The following is a 15,936-nucleotide window of genomic DNA, read 5'->3' as shown; positions in this document are numbered from 1 at the left end:
TTTTCTAGTTTAGTGATAGCTGCAATTTCCCACAAAGGCCACAGACCTACCCTGTTGGAAAATAACCTACAGTCAAGTCCTGTCCACTGGCACCACCTTCCAGCTATCAAAGTCTATTTAAGTATGTCCTGCTAAGTGCACTGATTTCTGTTGCCTGAACTGTTACTCTAGTGTAGGCTACATCTGCTGCACACCTCATGGCCACCCCTTGTCCCTCCTTCTGCCCTGCTCCTTTTATCTTCCCCTTCCTGCCCGTAACTTTGCACTTGGACTCTTACATCTCCCTGCTCTGTTTCTGGTCTCCCCTACTCTGAACTGTCTCTCCTGCATTTCTCTGTTTCCATCTAGCCACCTCCTATACTTCCTTACTGTACTATTTGTTACCCCTCCTTCAATCTTTCCTCTCTTTTTTCACAGATCATCTTTCCTTGTTACTCTATTTCTCCATTCCGTCTCACTCTACCTGGTACACTTACCTGCTTACTGATTATTTTTCTGTCTCCTTCTCCAAAGGTGTAACCACCTGCTTCCTCTTAGCAAAATACTCCTCCTCTTCCTGTTCCTCACCAAAACTCCATCATACTCCGAACTGCCATCATAACACAACTTCAACTTGAAGCTAAAGACCACTCCTGTTATCAGTTCTAACACTACTCATTACTTATCACTTCAAATCTATTACCCCTTAACAACAAACTCCACTTCACCTTATTACTGTACCTTTAACATAACACCAATTTCCCACAGTTATTGATAATACCCTTATATTAATAACATGTATAGCACACAGCCAACCCAAATACTAAAAACATTACTTAACCCATTAACAATCTTCACCTACTCCTACTTTCTAACCTCTCCTCCTACCACACTCAACTTCATAACCACACCCCATCCCCTTGGCAGACAGAATCCCCAAGCAATTCCATCAAACTAAAAAACTTCCCTGTATCACCATGCAACTTTACCTACTCCCAACCCTTTTCTTACTCACACAATAAACTGACAATCAAAACAAACCCTCACACCTCTCAGACAAAATAAAATAATTCACAAATTAAGCAAACTCTATCTACACCTACTCCATAAACTCACTTGTTGTGGAGACATACAGCCCAATCCAGTACCCATTACATCGACCCCACCCCAACTTAAATCAGCTAAAAGCCCTACACCACAGACCTGCCTCATCTCTCCTCTTCCTAAACATTAATGCAAGAAGTATACTCAAGAAAAGTCAGGACCTTCATGCCCTGTTACCTCTAGACAAACCAGATATCATTATAATAACTGAAACGTGGCTTAAACCAGAACACCACAATAATGAAATTACTGCCCCTGGCTACAAAATTATCCACAGAGACAGATTAGAGAAAAAGGGAGGAGGTGTAGCAATATTATTTAAAATCATCTCACCACAGAACAATTGGATGACAGTACCCGAGAATTCAAACATGTAGAACTAATCCTTGCCAAATTACAAATTAATTCCAACAAACACATTATTATTGGAGGTGGTTATATCCCACCAGGCAATAACATCACTGTAATGGAAAGCCTGCTTAGTTGGATCTCTAACTCCCTTCTATAAGAAACCATACTATTAGGCGACTTTAATATTGACTGGATTAACTGCTCCAGCCACAATCCCTCTACCTTCATAAATCTCCACAGATTTACCCAAACCATAACCACCCCCACTAGAAATGACAAAACATCCAAACACCAGTCAGTCTTAGACTGGATCCTGGTATCTGACCCCACTCATGCACAGCAATCTGGCTGTCTTCCAGAAAGTCTAAGTGACCATCATCCAACTTACCTAATTAGAAACAGATCCCAAACCATCAGCCAGCCCATCCTCAGAGTAGTCCACAACAAAAAGAATTTTATAGCTACTGACTTCATCAATGCACTCAAAAACTGCAATTGAACTCCCCTAGAACAACTATCTCTAGGCGAATTCATAGAACACTTTAACACAACCTTCCTAAAAATCTTAAACCATCATGCACCCTCCCAAACCATTAGAATAAAAATGAACTATGCACAATGGCTAAAAAAAGATACTAAATCTATAATGAAAGAAAGGGACAAGGCCTGGATTCAGTATCAGAAAAACAAAGTCACTACCTTGAGACAAAACTATCTAGAGCTCCATAACAAAGCCAAAAAGCAAATCAAACTAGACAAAACTAATTACTATAAAAACATGCAAGAAAAATATGCCCACAATCCCCAAAAATTCTGGGCCACTAGAAATAGCATACTGCACCCAGGAAAATCCACTACTCCAACCCCTGTGCTACCAAATAATCTTCAAAACATTCCCACACAATTTAACAAATTCTTTACTGAAACTGTCCAGTCCCTTGCCAGTGCCCAAAATAATACTAGTAGCCCCACACAAATAACCACCTCAACCCACCCCAATATACCAAACAAATCCTCCAGTATCAACCTTCACCCTGTATCCACCAAGGTAATTTCCAAACTCCTTAAAAAAACTTAAACCGACCACACTAGAAGCTGATAATCTACCAGCAGATTTCCTTCAGATATCAGATGATGCTATAGCCTGTACTGTCTCTCTTCTCATAAATAGGTCTCTATCAGAATACAAAGTCCCTACCTCATGGAAAACATCACATATCATTCCACTGCATAAAAGAGGCAACTCCTTAGAGCTCACTGATTACCATCCAATAGCAATTTTATCACCTTTGTCCAAAATATTAGAAAAAGTTGTTCATACTCAAGTAATGCATTACCTCCAAAATAACAACCTTCTCTCCAGATCTCAGCATGGCTTTAGACCTTCCCACAGCACCACCACAGTACTACTATCATTCAACAGCATAGTTAGTCACCATAGAAACAAGGGTCTATTTATATCTTCCATATTCTTAGACTTATCAAAAGCCTTTGTTATGGTAAACCACAGTATGCTTCCTGATACTCTATCCACCCTAAATGTAAGTCCCTCCTCTATATCATGGTTTAACAGCTATTTATCAGGCCATCAGCAAGCAGTTCTCTGGCATGATCAACTATCACCCTGTTACCAGTAACCACTGGAGTCCCTCAAGGGCCCATTCTTGGCCCCTTGCTGTTCTCTCTATTTACTAACCAAATCTCTTCATCCACACCCACTGCCTCAATAGTACAATGTGCAGATGACACCACCCTCATATGTGCTGCCCCCACCTTAAATGAACTGCAAACCCTAACCTAAAATAACTTCACCCTAGCCTAAACTTGGTTCACTAACATCAAACTTCTTAATCCCCCAAAAAAACAAACTAATTCTTTTCAGCCCAGGCAGATCACCTCCCCTAAATAATTTCGCTATCAACTCCAAAGATAACATTCAAATCAGCCCAACCACACATACCAAACTGCTAGGCGTAGAAATAGACAATAACCTAAAATTTGACATACACATAGTACAAACCATCAGGAAAGTTAACAAAAAACTTGGACTCCTCTACAGGAACAAAAACTCTATCACTAAGCATACCAAAGCTACCATTGCAAGGACCCATCTTTTATCCGTCCCCCTATATGCCTCTCCCATCTTGACTAATGTCTGCCTACCCAATCTAAATAAAATGGAATCTTGCTATAACAAGATTGCCAAGTTTGCAACTGAAGCCTCATATAGGTTCTACCATTGACTATCCTTTAAGCAGCTCAAATGGCTTGAGTTGCCTCATATACTCCTACTCAATCAACTGTCTATAGCACACAAACTCTACTACTTTCCTGAGATAACCCCAGCACTTCTGCATCTAATACAGCCCCACAGTCCCTCTAGAGTCTTAAGATCTAGTAACCAGAACCTCATAACTGTCATCAAGCATAAAAATGAAGCTGGTAAACCCCTCTTTGCCAGCACCATTGCCAAAAACTGTAATGCACTACCAAGCCATATAACCTCTACTACCTCCCCTTCTCAATTAAAAAAACTCCTGAAACCCCATTATCTAAATGACTGACTATACTCATGTCAATCCCCAGGTTAATACATACCAAAAGAATGTTTCAGTGCTTCACCTATGTACAAACAGCTTTCTCCTGAAAATTTGTTAATTCACTGATATTTACCTTGCTGTAATTATAACTGTAAAAAAACATGTAATTTTAAGTTTATTCTGTACCTCAACAATTGCCTTTGTTACAAGCTATAATCTCTGCCATATTGTATAAATGCTATATGCAGGATTTATTCTCTTTCTCATGTATTGTATTGTATTCTTTTGTGTTATTTGTGGAGCTTTTCTCCCTGAGCCTCCGCTGAAAATGGACCTGTGTCCAGTCGGACTTTCCCAGTAAAGAAATGTAAAATAAATAAATAAAATAAATAAAATTATTTAAGAGAAAATATTTACTTTTCTTAAATAAATGTCTTTGTATACCAGTGTCGTGCTGTCTTTCTATGTTTTTCCAGTATCCTGAGGCTTTTCCTGATGTACTGCATGTGTATAGGTCTTGGGTTCCCATGCATACCCAATAGGTGCTTTGCAAAATAAGCAAAGCAGAAAATAAGGTCTCCTTTGCTCCATTTTTGTTATATATATATATATATATATATATATATATATATATATATATGGGTCTACTTCGAAAAACCGAAGCGCCACGTCACCGACACCCGAAAGACCGAGACGGAACGACCGAACAGGTAGGTTATCGAAAACGCGATATCCCGACAGCTGAAAGACTGACAACGGCAGCGTGTGAGCGCAATCCGGTAAGTCTGCGAAAGTGAAAGATTTAGGATTGGGGAGTGGACAGGTAAGTGTATGATAGTGAGGGATTTTAGGTTAGGGTGTGGGAAAGGTGAGTGTGCGGTAGTGTCGGACTTAGGGTTCCGGTAAGGTAAGTGTGTGATAGTGACGTAGTGTAGTGTAGGGAAGGGTTAAGTGTGTTAGGGTTAGTATGCGGGTGGAGTGAGTGTGCGATAGTGACGGGCTTAATGTTTTAGGGTGGGTTAAGTGAGTTAGGGTTAGGGTGCAGGTAGGGTAAGTGTGCGATAGTGACGGTGTTGAGGTTTAGGGGTGGGTTAAGTGAGTTAGGGTTAGGGTGCAGGTAGGGTAAGTGTGCGATAGTGACGGTGTTGAGGTTTAGGGTGGGTTAAGTGAGTTAGGGTTAGGTGCGGGTTGGGTAAGTGCGGTAGTGTCGGACATTAGGGTTAGGGTTTAGGTTAAGGTTAGTGGATATGTTATTGTGTGCAATGTGTAGTTGACGTTTTTTGTATAGATGTAGTGGTGTTCGGTTTTTTGAGTTGTTGGTGTTTGTCGGTGTTGTGTGTTTTCGGTTGTTTGGGGTCGGTAACTTGTGTGTCGGTGATTCGGAAGTTCGGTGATAGAAAGTAGACCCATATATATATATATATATATATATATATATATATATATATATATATATATATATATATATATAAATTTCAGACAGTTTAGGGGTAGAAAAAAGACAGAATGAAGGAAATACAAGGAAAATTAGGTACATGACTTTAGTTTTGAAGAACGTATCTGGTTTTCCTAGTATTTTCTCTGTCCTGTCTCTCTGCTATGTCCAGAGTCTGGATTATGTGTTTTTTTTTTCTGTTAAAAAAATAAAATTACAATATATAGCAATGGAATAAAGTCAGGGCAACTAGACCTTTTTCCATTGGTATATGCTAGGATTTACACCGGGCATGCTGACTGGGGAGAACAATCAGCACGCTTGTTTTGGAATATCAATAACCAGTCACTGTATAATTTACATGACCTCCCCTGTGTGCTTTCATTGCATTACATTGGGGTGTGACTGTACTGTATGGGACACATGTTTAAATGGGGGTTTTCACCTTATATCTCCACTGACACTGTGAATTTGGACCAGCTACATTACCCTGGTTAACAAATATTAATTACTACATCATTAAATAAAAATAAAAAAAATAATATAAAACTGCTTTCCCATATAAAAGCTGACTGGCCTGTCTTTGTAGTCAAACTATGCACCCACTACATGCCAAGCCTTGACTTTAACCACTAAGCTAACTCAGTGGTGCACATTTCAGATATACATTTATATATAGCTTCATGATAAGTTTAAGCACTGCTGAGCAAGGCGCCTCCCCAGCAAACTCAGTCAGCTATGCTTAAACTTTCAGGAAATATAAGAAAAAAAAGTTAAACATTAATTTAAATTTAAACTGTTAACCTTCACATTGTTAGATAAGTATCCGGGGACACTTTCTTTCTTGTTTTAGTGCTGTAAAGTACTTTTGCAATGCAGGGGGTGTATTAAAGATACTGGTGACACACACCCTACATGACATGACTTCACATTCCTAAGCCTCTCAGCTGTATAGTTTTTCACATGATGTCCAGATTTGTGCCTCATATTCTTGGTTCATTTGTCATGGGACTGTGTTTCCCTGGCAAATCAGTGACAAATCATTAAAGACTACAGTTAGAAAATATTGAGGGGCATTTGAGTTTCACACATTATACTCTTCAGAAAATCCATGCTAATGCAAGACATGCCATTCTATCAACTTTCTAAGTTTGTAAGGGCAATATTTAAAAACTGTTCCCTATTTTTGGGCTTTTGTATGAAGTGTTCGAGGACACTTTATTGTAAAGTGCTGTACAGTACTTTCACAATGCAGGGGGTGTGTCACAGTATGAGTCACACACTCCCTGCATTGCATTCTGTTGCCATTCATAATTTCAGAGTCCGTGGACACTGTTTTCTAAAGTAAAGTGTCGTGCGGCACTTTCACAATGCAGGGGGTGTGTGGCAGTACCTGTCACACACACCCTGCATTATTTTTACTTGCCATTCACTATTTCAGTGTCTGCGGACACTGTTTTCTTTTGGAAAGTTCTGTACGACACTTTGTCAGTGCAGGGGGCATGTTATAGATTTGTAGGCACTGTAACACACCCCCTAGCACTCATTTGGTATCTGTGTCTGCTGCTCCATCTCAATAGTGTGTCTTCATTACTATGCAAGGCATGCTGCCGAGAAGGGGATGCAGACACGGACACCATTCACTCTGTGTAGGAATAATGCTATTACTGCACAGAGTTTACTGAATCCTAGGGACAGTTTTTATGGCCTAATTAAATTTAAACTATTTTTATCAAAGTTAGCTGTGACTGAGCTTAACCTTTTTTCTTCCAGTATCCACTGTTAAAACATACACATTTAATTTAGTTACAATACAGTTGGAACCCACTGCTGGTACATTTTTAACACAAACAACTTTATAAATCCATTTTCAGCACAAGCATCTGTACAAATCAGTTTTATATACAAATGACATATAATTCTTTACAACTTTCCAGCTAGCTGTGCTGGCATATATTACACATTCACTGTCCTACTTCTCCTGGCATTGCTGGCAGTACCTCACATCATCACAGTCCTCATTAAGTAAACTTTCTCTACATATTTCCAGTAAAAAATTGTGAGCCCCAATTCATTCATGCAGAATGGTTTAAAAGGTTGTCAGGTAAGAACTCTGCTTGATAAATAAGGGCAGTGTATTTCAGATATGGGTTTTACCTTGACTGTCGGCCATGTAGTGTTGTTGATATGGTAGTCTAGGTTTAGGTCTCTAAAAGAGGTATTAGCTTTACTATAGGTTCTTTAGGTGAAGGAGTTCAAAGAATGCTAGGTCATTTATAACACAGAAGGCTAAAGATAAATCTTCCCCAGGACTCTCTACAACATTGAGAAGAGGGACAAGGCTTTATTTTAGTGCATCAGAACAGCTAAAGATTACTGAGACCTAAAATATTTTAGTGAGGAATTGTTGGTATCTCAACCTGGTTTAGGTGCTTGATGAGATACATGCTGAAGGGTTTATTATGTCCAAGGATGAACCTGATAAATGATAAAGTGGGACTATAAACTTCTTTGGAAATTGACCTTGAAGTGATACCATGAAGGTTAAACTGTGCAGGTAGAAAGGTTTTCTAAGCACCACAGAAATGTGGGGATCAAAGGAGAGCCTAGTGCAAACATAAATACCCGAGTTCTTAATGACTTTGTGTAATTTAAGTGGAATGTTATATGTATGGTAAGCATTAGTGATGCTAGATTTACCAAATGAATTGATGATGTATTTATTGGTGCTGTGGGCAAAACCATTATTAATGCACCAATAGTTTGTTTGGTCCAGCCCTTACAAGAGAATTTGAATATCAGAATGGGATGTGGGATTTGATAAACTCCCCAGTTTGCAAATAGCAACAAATCTGGTTAGCCATTTTTCTTTATGTGTTTAGTTTGTTTACCATGGTAGTACACTGATCACAATGGACCATACAGGTACAGCCCGTGTGATGAAATTTATAAAGAAATAAAGCATAACAAATTCTCAGACATTGAGTAATCATGCAAGGTAGATAATTGAAACAATATACACAAACAAATCAATGTATAATTATTATTAACACAGTAGAAGGGCAAATGCAAATTAATTTTAGTGGTAAATATGAGAGGGAAGCAGCAGCTGATAAAAGGGAGTCAAAGCAGAAGTGATGTATGTAAGGAGGCAGTTAGATGATGTGTCCAGTAGGAAAGCACATGCAGTCAGATTTTTATAGAAGTGTCTTTTGAGTTGTGTGTGTGTGTGTGTGTGTGTGTGTGTGTGTGTGTGTGTGTGTGTGTGTGTGTGTGTGTGTCCTTGTGTGTGCATGTGTGTGCATGTGTGGAGGTGGTGGGGTGGTTGCAAGAATAAAGAAGGACTGGTTGGTACAGTGCAGTTTGGGTTGGGGTGTCTGAAGAGAGGGAGTTAAGTGGTAGAGGTTGTGGATTTTGTAAGTTTGTTTTTTTATGGAGTTTGGCTGCAAGAGATGAGAAGGCATCTGGTTTAGGTAGTTTAAAAAGAAGAGAACCTAGAAGTAGTTCAGCTGTGTAGGAGACTGGTAGCCATTTGTCCTTGGAGAGGGTGGTGCAGTGGTGTTCCTGGGGGAAAATGGAAATGAACTGGTGGATTTTGTTTTCAACAGACTGTCGATGTATTGAAGTATGACACCATTATTCCCCATTACAGGTCACATTACTTATGTTACATTGTCAGTTTCACAATGATCTGAAAGAATAGAGTTATTTTAATGCAGACACATGACAGTATTGCATTCTGTGACATCCAGTTAATATCCTGCCAAACTGCCACCAATATGTGACGTCCCCTACTATCCTGGGTCAGTAACTAAGGAACTTCAATCCTCACAACTGACACCACTGTGAGACCGTCACTTAAACAGGAATAATATTTCACAATTTCCCCTAAGAGCACAACAGGAACACGCTCTATAACCTGAGACTGGGCTGTATGTTTCTGTCCACCCCAAATATAACTCCTTATTACATACTTCAGAGCAATCTGTCCCAGTTAAAGACTTCTGATACACTCACACTTAAATAAATTAAATCTCACACATCCAAACACTTCTGGCAAAGCCTGACACAGATTTCCAACTGTGTCTCTTCCCCAAAATAATACGGTGACAGGCTGCCACCAATCAGAGTATCTACATGCCCTTTCAAAGGGGTGTCCAATTATTAAAATTTGATATCAAAAGAAATGGTAACATATGACTTAAAACAGCCAGGCTTTCAGAGTGGCTCTGGAAATTATCAAAGCAGATATAAGCACTCAAAAATCATTAAAGAAAACACTGATTGACCAGTCAAAATGTAAGATAATAAAAATATTTAATAATGAGCACAATTATTAAAAATATAAAAGGGTAATTTCTAATAAACAAACAGAATTCAATCACCAGGAAAATGAAATTAAAGATGAAGGATAGAAATCCAACATTTAGAAAAATTCTCACAGATTAGCTATTATTTCCTATCTGACTAAAGAACACTGTCCCTGATCTATACTAAATATTATAGCAGAGCAAAGGCAGATTTACAATTCTTGGGGAGTCCTTTGGGTATCCACTGTTTAGTACAACTGTGAACTCAACTGAACAGCAACTCTATTCAACTGCACTGCACACAACAGTGAACAACGGAATAACTGTCTTCAGCAGGCTCTTTTATAAGCTAGCTTAACTGTCTCAACTGTTCCAGTTCTTATTTTCACTTCACTGTTTGAAAATCAACAGACAGCTGTTTATTAAAGTTCCTTCCTGTCTTTCAGTCTCTGATAGTAAACATAGAGCAACTGGAAACATTCTGATGACATCATCTGTAGATCAGTTGACTCTGAGACACTATGCATTTAGAATATCCTTCAGAAACATGCACAGTTAGACATGCAACAGGACACTGTTCAATTTCCAAAAGATCCTTTACAAAAAAAGTATTAATCAATATGTAAGAACTGATTTACAATATCATAGATAGCCATGCTGGCATACAATGCACAGGCTAATCTGAAATTATGTACAAAACTCCAACCAGACATGCACAGATGACAGTGTGTAATTTCTTCACACATGCCACAGTGTCATGGCATGGCTGATTACACATGTAAATGCTATTTACATGTTCCGATTGAGTACATGTCTTTTACACATAGGTATGGCTGTTAGGAATATGTTCAGGTAATGTCATGGTTTCAGCAGAGGAACTGTGTTATGTATGCCAAGTCATGGCATGGGGTAGCCTGCTGACATTTTGTGATGGAGAGGAACTGTGTTATGAATGCCAGCTTATGGCATGGGGTATCCTGCTGACATTTTGAGATGGAGATTTTCCACATTTGTTCCCCTACAGTAGTTATCTATAAGTCCAGATAGGACATAGAGAAGTTGTTGTTTGCAATGCTAGCCACCTAATAGCCCCACCTGTTTGTACAATCTATACACAGAAATCTTGTAGGCCATATCATCTGGGACTGTGTTGTTAATAACTCCTGTAATGTATGTTGATATACCTTTTTCTCCTATGCACAGAGTATGTTGACAGCATAGTAGATAATGTGTGTTACATTTTATATGTGCACTCATTTTGAGTTTACTGATATCCATTTTTTCACAGTAATGTGTAGCACGATAGACATGTGGTTGACCTTATTATGGTCTTGATTCATGGCGTACATCACATATGTTGGTAGACCTGTGCATGGGTGTACCTTATTCTTATGTACCATAATGACTTTTTAAGCATGTGGATCATGGCACAGTGTGTATGTTGTGCACTCACTTAGTTGCAGGTATGCATTTGCTGTACTGTCTTGTTAAATGATTCACCTTCACAGATCAGAGGACACGTGGATGATCACCTGCCAGATGCTGGAGATGACCACAAGCCAGAGCACTGCTTGAGACCTAAAATGGTGATGATGATGACCATGATAGTGATGGTGATGATGACGAGGGTGGACCTGGACCTGCATTTGCCATCATTCATGCTGCAGGCTGGAACAGATGCCAGCCATGACCCCCAGCAAATGATTTGCAGGACTAGATCTGGGAGGTGATACCTGATGTCTTCTGGATACTAATGAGGGATCTGATGAGGAATTTCTACCAAGATATGTCACAGGCTATGAATGAATCAGTCAGGGAAGTTCCCCCAAACTACCTGCTTGCTAACCTCCCTGGCACTTACCTATAATATGATCTTGCCCATTGAAAGTGATGGGTGAATGCAATGCATGGCTGAATTAATTACTGTGGCTGGTGGTATGGGTTTATGGAGCCAAGGCATTCTTTGAATCATTCAGCTACATAAAGCAGCACCCAGAGGCATTTCCAGTGGAGTGCACATGGCTAATCATCATGCTCTCCTCCCATAAAATGGTTCATTAACATTTGCAGTAGGACAGTGAGACAGCCTACCATGGTGCTTCACCTTGAATTTTACATGGCTAATTACTATACTGTACTCCCATAAAATGGCTCATTAGAACATGTGTTAGGTTAGCTAGACAGCCCACCATGGTGCTGCACCTGTTTGTGGTAAGCACTGTGGTAGGGCTGTCTAAGAACTGGAAAATGTTACCATCAGTGGTACAAAGGGCTTATCCCTGGTGGTAACCTTTCTGAATCTCAGCCATGAGGCACTACAGCTGTGTTTCTTTTTTAGTCACCTTTAGTTCAGTTAAGGCTTCACAGCATTACTACCCCGTGAATTATAAGCAGGCAGTTATACACCCACAGTAGGGGTTTGCTGTTTCAGTGTTGCTTCAAGCTAATCATTTGCATATTCTACTGAATGACTAGTATATGAAAGTAGCTCTCAGTTTGGCCATTATATTATGAGGCATATGCCATGTGTATGAAATGACCAAAAATGCCTAAGCATATGAAACATGAATTGATGAAAAATTATCAATGATTGCAATTTCCTCAAAACGCTACATGGTAAACTGAAGAAATCTGAGCTCTGTCTCTTCCATAGTACTGAAATGTGATTACCCAGAGAATGAATGAATAGAAAATAAAAATCATATAAATCATAAAATGACTCTGTTGTTCATGAATGGCAAATAGTTTTATATATATATATATATATATATATATATATATAAATATATATATATCTATATGTGTATATATATATATATATATATATATATATATATATATATATATATATATATATAATATATATATATATATATATGTGTGTGTGTGTGTGTGTGTGTGTGTTTGTGTGTATATCTATCTATCTATCTATCTATCTATCTATCTATCTATCTATCTATCTACCTATCTATTTATTTATTTATTTATGTATGTATTTATTTATTTCACATTTGTTTACCAGGAAAGTCGCGCTGGCCATGAGCCCTTTTTCAGTGGAGACCTAGGGAGAAAAGCTCCACAATACACATTAAACAGAATTAAAAAAATGAGTAATGGTTATAAACATTAAGACAATAACTAAGTAGTGCAATATGTGAAATACAATAAAAGAAAAATGTGCAAAATATAAAGGCAAACAATAAAGTTGACTATACATTATGTACAAGGTAGAAGAGAGTTCTTAATATGCATGTTACATACTCATGCATAAAAAATATATAACAGAATAAGTAATAGGTCGTAAAAGCCATATACTTTTTCTTGCAGGAGAATAGTTAGTAAATTTATGTCAAATTCTGGGATACATAAAGATTAGTGTAAAAATATAAAGAAAGGACATTAGAATGTTAAGGAATTAAATAGACGTGAGGCTAGAAAGTAGGTAAAGCAGGAAGGGAAGTAGGATATAGGAAGAGAAAGTCTATTAAGAGTGGAAGAAGGGAATAGAGAAGAGTGCTAAGATGGCGTGGAGCGTGGGCAGATCCAATTGTATATATTGGATGTTTGGCAGCTAAACTGATCTAACTGTGTTATGTATGCCAAGTCATGGCATGGGGTAGCCTGCTGACATTTTGTGATGGAGAGGAACTGTGTTATGAATGCCAGCTTATGGCATGGGGTATCCTGCTGACATTTTGAGATGGAGATTTTCCACATTTGTTCCCCTACAGTAGTTATCTATAAGTCCAGATAGGACATAGAGAAGTTGTTGTTTGCAATGCTAGCCACCTAATAGCCCCACCTGTTTGTACAATCTATACACAGAAATCTTGTAGGCCATATCATCTGGGACTGTGTTGTTAATAACTCCTGTAATGTATGTTGATATACCTTTTTTCTCCTATGCACAGAGTATGTTGACAGCATAGTAGATAATGTGTGTTACATTTTATATGTGCACTCATTTTGAGTTTACTGATATCCATTTTTTCACAGTAATGTGTAGCACGATAGACATGTGGTTGACCTTATTATGGTCTTGATTCATGGCGTACATCACATATGTTGGTAGACCTGTGCATGGGTGTACCTTATTCTTATGTACCATAATGACTTTTTTAAGCATGTGGATCATGGCACAGTGTGTATGTTGTGCACTCACTTAGTTGCAGGTATGCATTTGCTGTACTGTCTTGTTAAATGATTCACCTTCACAGATCAGAGGACACGTGGATGATCACCTGCCAGATGCTGGAGATGACCACAAGCCAGAGCACTGCTTGAGACCTAAAATGGTGATGATGATGACCATGATAGTGATGGTGATGATGACGAGGGTGGACCTGGACCTGCATTTGCCATCATTCATGCTGCAGGCTGGAACAGATGCCAGCCATGACCCCCAGCAAATGATTTGCAGGACTAGATCTGGGAGGTGATACCTGATGTCTTCTGGATACTAATGAGGGATCTGATGAGGAATTTCTACCAAGATATGTCACAGGCTATGAATGAATCAGTCAGGGAAGTTCCCCCAAACTACCTGCTTGCTAACCTCCCTGGCACTTACCTATAATATGATCTTGCCCATTGAAAGTGATGGGTGAATGCAATGCATGGCTGAATTAATTACTGTGGCTGGTGGTATGGGTTTATGGAGCCAAGGCATTCTTTGAATCATTCAGCTACATAAAGCAGCACCCAGAGGCATTTCCAGTGGAGTGCACATGGCTAATCATCATGCTCTCCTCCCATAAAATGGTTCATTAACATTTGCAGTAGGACAGTGAGACAGCCTACCATGGTGCTTCACCTTGAATTTTACATGGCTAATTACTATACTGTACTCCCATAAATGGCTCATTAGAACATGTGTTAGGTTAGCTAGACAGCCCACCATGGTGCTGCACCTGTTTGTGGTAAGCACTGTGGTAGGGCTGTCTAAGAACTGGAAAATGTTACCATCAGTGGTACAAAGGGCTTATCCCTGGTGGTAACCTTTCTGAATCTCAGCCATGAGGCACTACAGCTGTGTTTCTTTTTTAGTCACCTTTAGTTCAGTTAAGGCTTCACAGCATTACTACCCGTGAATTATAAGCAGGCAGTTATACACCCACAGTAGGGGTTTGCTGTTTCAGTGTTGCTTCAAGCTAATCATTTGCATATTCTACTGAATGACTAGTATATGAAAGTAGCTCTCAGTTTGGCCATTATATTATGAGGCATATGCCATGTGTATGAAATGACCAAAATGCCTAAGCATATGAAACATGAATTGATGAAAAATTATCAATGATTGCAATTTCCTCAAAGCTACATGGTAAACTGAAGAAATCTGAGCTCTGTCTCTTCCATAGTACTGAAATGTGATTACCCAGAGAATGAATGAATAGAAAATAAAAATCATATAAATCATAAAATGACTCTGTTGTTCATGAATGGCAAATAGTTTTATATATATATATATATATATATATATATATATATATATATATATATATATATATATATATATAATATATATATATATATATATATATATATTATATATATATATATAATATATATATATATATATATATGTGTGTGTGTGTATGTGTGTGTGTTTGTGTGTATATCTATCTATCTATCTATCTATCTATCTATCTATCTATCTATCTATCTACCTATCTATTTATTTATTTATTTATGTATGTATTTATTTATTTCACATTTGTTTACCAGGAAAGTCGCGCTGGCCATGAGCCCTTTTTCAGTGGAGACCTAGGGAGAAAAGCTCCACAATACACATTAAACAGAATTAAAAAAATGAGTAATGGTTATAAACATTAAGACAATAACTAAGTAGTGCAATATGTGAAATACAATAAAAGAAAAATGTGCAAAATATAAAGGCAAACAATAAAGTTGACTATACATTATGTACAAGGTAGAAGAGAGTTCTTAATATGCATGTTACATACTCATGCATAAAAAATATATAACAGAATAAGTAATAGGTCGTAAAAGCCATATACTTTTTCTTGCAGGAGAATAGTTAGTAAATTTATGTCAAATTCTGGGATACATAAAGATTAGTGTAAAAATATAAAGAAAGGACATTAGAATGTTAAGGAATTAAATAGACGTGAGGCTAGAAAGTAGGTAAAGCAGGAAGGGAAGTAGGATATAGGAAGAGAAAGTCTATTAAGAGTGGAAGAAGGGAATAGAGAAGAGT

Source organism: Protopterus annectens, chromosome 10.part0 (assembly GCF_019279795.1).
Source record: "Protopterus annectens isolate FY-2018-M chromosome 10.part0, PAN1.0, whole genome shotgun sequence".
Classification (NCBI taxonomy): domain Eukaryota; kingdom Metazoa; phylum Chordata; order Ceratodontiformes; family Protopteridae; genus Protopterus; species Protopterus annectens.
The sequence above is the reverse complement of the archived record's forward strand: the minus strand, read 5'-3'. Positions refer to the sequence as shown.